General features: G+C 47.4%; 1 pseudogene; it reads left to right on the plus strand.

The window, feature by feature from the left end:
• The first annotated feature begins 690 nt into the window (after window positions 1-690).
• On the plus strand, window positions 691-4,862 carry LOC115930136 (decreased expression in renal and prostate cancer protein-like; annotated as a pseudogene).
• The last annotated feature ends 209 nt before the right edge of the window (window positions 4,863-5,071 follow it).

The raw sequence follows: 5,071 nt of genomic DNA on the forward strand, positions 1-5,071 counted from the left end.
CTGGAGGGGGCTGAGGCAGGAGAATCGCTTGAACCCGGGAGGTGGAGGTTGCAGTGAGCCAAGATTGCACCACTGAGCTTCAGCCTGGGTGACAGAGACAGACTCTATCTCAAACAAAACAAAACAAACAAAAAAGAAAAGGAATGGTGATCAACTCATAATGATATAATAATCTATATTCAATTTCATTAATAACTTTTAAGTGATACGCCCATCTAACAGCAACCTAGTGACAGGAGTGGCCATGGTGGTGGCCTATTAATTCCTGAGTATCAAATAATTAAATGAAAATTCAATATTTTTGTTTGTTTTCGTTTTACTTTTCCATGAGCTTTCAACTCTGAAAAAAAATTCTATTAAATTAGACAAAACCTATGTATGTAAAAAAGTTCAAGTGGACTGCTCCCCAGAGTCAAATAAGTCATATATGGCCCTGGGGCCCAGGGTATTTTTCAACCACATAATTGTAATAGACAGAAATATAGGCACTGGAAGATCAAATCTTATAGCTAGTGGCAGAATTGAAACCAGAATATTTAGGTATTCTGAATACCAGGTATATTTATTACTCAGTGGCCCTCAACAGGTGGGCCCCCACCTAGGGAACACTTGGACATGTGTTATAGATGGGAATGTTTTGGGTTGTCATAATGACTGAGAGTTGCTTATGGCAATTAGTACCTAGAGGCTATGGATGCTAAAAGTGAGGCAATTTCAGAGAAAGTCTCACACAATAAAAAACGAAACAAAACAAACTGTCCTAATTCAAATGCCACTAACTCAACTTCCCCCACCACATCACCACACACTGAGAAGTTGCTACCCAAATACAACTTAATGTCAATTTGGCTGATTAAAGGCATAATGTAATAATGAAGAAAATTCAAAACAGACAGAAAAAAGACAATTTCTTTTTAGCCATTGATATTTTTAAGAATCAAATTTCACCAGGCACAGTGGCTCATGCCTGTAATGCCAGCACTTTGGGAGGCCGAGGCAGGTGGATCACCCAAGCTTGGGAGTTTGAGACCAGCCTGGCCAGCATGGTGAAACCCCATCTCTACTAAAAATACAAAAATTAGCCAGGCGCGGTAGCAGGCGCCTGTAATCCCAGCTACTTGGGAAGCTGAGGCAGGAGAATTGCTTGAACCTGGGAGGCAGAGATTGCAGTGAGCCGAGATCGTACCACTGCACCTCCAGCCTGGGCAACAGAGCGAGACTCCATGTCAAAAAAAAAAAAAGAATCAAATTTCATTCCCACTGATAGTTGTTTCCTGTTTGTGTTAAACTTTACTTGGATTTTTAAGTCAAACATCAATGAAAGAATTATGACATCCTGAAGTACACTGAAGAAATCTTGAGATTAAAACTAATTCACATGAAACTTACATGTTGGCATAAGCTGAGAACCAAAATTAAAATGAACAGAACTAATTTACTAAGGAGCAAAAGCAATAAAACAAACAAAAGCAAAATTTTAAAAACCAATATAGTGAGCTCATTTGACTTGAAAGTGAAACTCCTTTTGTTTTCCAAACTCAGCGAACTGGAAGGGAAAAAAGAACCATAATATACTCAAAGCAAACCAATATTTGATTCTTTTCAAGACCATCTCAGTGAACAATATGTGTCAAAGAGCTGTGGTTAATTGAAATCCCTGACTGTACTGTATACTGCAGACCTCTGTACTTTTTTTTTTTTTTTTTAAACAAGGTATCTTTCTATTGCCTAGGTTCCAGGCTGCAGCCTCACCCTCCCAGGATTAAACAATCCTCTCACCTCAGCCTCCTGAGCAGCTGGGACTACAGGTGCATGCCACCACGCCTGACTAATTTTTAAACTTTTTTGTGGAGACAGGGTCTCACTGTGTTACCCAGATTGGTCTCGAAACTCCTAGGCTCAAGTGATCCTCCCACCTCAGCCTCCGAAAGTTCTGGGATTACAGGCATGAGCCACTGCACCTGGCCTTCTTTACTCTTAATAGTAATATAGCTATCACCTTTTGCTCTTATCTTGCCAACCAGTGTTTAGCAGATATACTTTAACTGATTTTAGAGGTAAATATATGGAAACAGAGAATGCATAAAATGTTACAGAATACACTTTGTGGTCCTGAAATGCTGTGGGATACCCATTAATTTAACTCTTGCCTGAGTACCTGCTATGTGCCAGATTCTATCCAGCACTGTAGTAGGTACTAGAAATAAAGTGTCTTTCTTTTCTTTTTTTTTTTTTTTTTTTTTTTTGAGACAGAGTTTTGCTCTTGTCCCTCAGGCTGGAGTGCAATGGCGCGTTCTCTGCTCACTGCAACCTCCACCTCCTTGGTTCAAGCGATTCTCGAGACTCAGCCTCCCGAGTAGCTGGGATTACAGGCGCCTGCAACCACGCCCGGCTAATTTTTGTATTTTTAGTAGAGACGGGGTTTCACCATGTTGGGTTTCACAATATTGGCCAGGCGCAGTGGCTCACGCCTGTAATCCCAGCACTTTGAGATTACAGGCCAAGGCGGGCGAATCACCTGAGGTCAGGAGTTCGAGACCAGCCTGGCCAACACGGTGAAACCCCGTCTCTACTAAAAATACAAAAAACTGGCGCAGGCAGTGCTCGCGGCAGCAGCGGCGGCGAAGGGAGGTTCGGTTGTCGCCCGCTGGCACTCGGCGGCCGCCATTGCAGTTTGTTTTCATTTGCTTTTTAAAGACAGAAAGCTCATGGTGCAAATTGTTATTTCCTGGGAATCCCTGCGCTGATCGTGTGGCATCATATCCCGAATGGGAAAATCATCCACCTGGAGAAAGCTTTTGCAGTCCCTGTCAAACACACTCCTGGATATCAGGACTGTGATGAGCTTGGCCGCGAGACTGGCACTCGGTACCTGGTGAGAGCACTCATCAAAGACAAGATCCTTTTCAAAACCTGCCCCAAGCCCATTATCACCAACGTCCCCAAGAAAGTATGAAAGAGCTCGGATTTTCCCTAGAGAGCGGCCAACTCCTTGGACTCGTGCTCCGCTGCCACCTCAAGGACGGCTGGACGGTTCCCTGGGATGACAGGGGGTCCTGTTCTGAACACAGGCCACCCACTGGGTGTGAACTCGGATCCCTTCCTTATGGCGACTGGTTTTCTTGATGGAAATCTGGCCCCATTTCCAAGGAACTCATCTCCTTTTCCAGCTTCATCAGGCTCATTGGCTTCAAATCCAGCACCTTTCCCGGCTGATGCTCGTGACCCAAGCATGGCTTCTTTTCCAAGAGGGATGAATCCCACTGGCACAGGTGCAGTTTCTTTCCCAAGGCCTGGTGGCTTCTTGGGGCCAGGCCCAGGACGAGGCCCCACCCTAAACCCTAGGACAGGGGCTCTTCCAGGCCCGGGGCCTCTGTCTATCCCCAGGTTAGGGGGTCTCCCAGGACCAGGTCCTATGTCCAACCTAAGGGCAGGTGGTCTCCTGAGAGCAGGTCCTGACCCCAGAAGTGGTGGTCCCATGGCCCCTGGATCTGGACCTAACCTGAGAGCAGGTGTTCTGTTGACTTCTGGGAATGGTCCTCCCAATCCTTGGCCAGTTGGCCTGGGCCCAGGACCAAACCCCAATCTGAGATCAGGCTTTTTAGGGACAAACCCTGCCCCCAGGTTAGGTGTGTTTCCAGGCCCAGGCCTTGGGCCCAACCCAAGACCAAGTGGCCTGGGCCCGGGCCATAATCTAGATGCCAGAGCAGGTGGCCTCTTGGGCACAGGACCTGGTCTTAACTTAAGAATAGCTGGAGAACAAAAAACCAAACACCACATATTCTCACTCATAGGTGGGAATTGAACAATGAGATCACATGGACACAGGAAGGGGAATATCACACTCTGGGGACTGTTGTGGGGTGGGGGGAGGGGGGAGGGATAGCATTGGGAGATATACCTAATGCTAGATGACGAGTTAGTGGGTGCAGCGCACCAGCATGGCACATGTATACATATGTAACTAACCTGCACAATGTGCACATGTACCCTAAAACTTAAAGTATAATTTAAAAAAAAAATTAAAAAAAAAAAAAAAAGACACCACACAGGAGGCTCAAAAAAAAAAGAATAGCTGGACCTCAAGTCCTCGATCTTGTCCCCATTCTAAGAGCGGCAGGTCTTTTAGGAGCAAATTCAGCTTGTCACAGGCTTCTGGAAACATGGGCACAAGCCCGTCTTCCATGTCAAGAGTACCTGGCCCCATGGGTCCAAACTCGGGTCCTGGCCCTCGGGGAATTGGCCTTCCAGGGCCAAATCCATCTCCCATGTCAAGGGCTCCTGGCCCCATAGGCCCTAACTCAGCTCATTTCTCAAGGCCAGGGGGCCCCATGGGGGTAAATGCCAATCCCTTTCCCAGGGGAGCGGGTTCATCTGCCTTCTCTCAGTCTTCTGGCACATTGGCATCAAACCCAGCTATCTTCCAAAGGTCTGCCGGCCTCCAGGGCTCAAATCCAACAGTTTTCCCAAGAGCCTCTGGGCCACTTGGCCCCAACCCAGCTAACTTCCCAAGGGCCGCTGGCCTGCAGGGTCCAAGTCTAACTACCGTCCCAAGGTCTACTGGCCCATTAGGCCCTGGTCAAGTTACTTTCTCCAGGTCAGCTGCCGGGCACCTGGGCTCTTCTCCAGCAGGCCCTGTGGGTACCAACCCAGCTCCTTTCGCACGGCCAACTGGGACCCTGGGTCTCAACCCGGCTTCCTTTCCAAGGATGAATGGCCCTGCAGGCAAGAGTTTGGTCCCATTTCCTAGAGTGGGGAGCCTCCCTGGCACAAACCCAGCTGCTTTCCCCAGACCAGGGGGTCCAATGGCTGCAGTGTACCCAAATGGAATGTTACCCCCTTAAACACCGTTTTCCCTCCAGGACCACCTTAGTTTCTAGGCACTGTGGTTCTCAGCAGGGGCTGTCTCTTAGGTAAAAGGGTGGAGCTACAGTCTGAAGAACACAGCTGGGGCTCAAGTTCAAATGAGCCATCTTTTTCCTCTGCGTTTTTCTTGACTGAAGGTGAGATGTTATTTGTGGCACATGAACAGTGGCAGGTGAGAATAATCCTGGCCTTGAGAGAAAGGATC

The sequence above is a fragment of the Gorilla gorilla genome, chromosome X (assembly GCF_029281585.2).
Source record: "Gorilla gorilla gorilla isolate KB3781 chromosome X, NHGRI_mGorGor1-v2.1_pri, whole genome shotgun sequence".
NCBI lineage: Eukaryota > Metazoa > Chordata > Mammalia > Primates > Hominidae > Gorilla > Gorilla gorilla.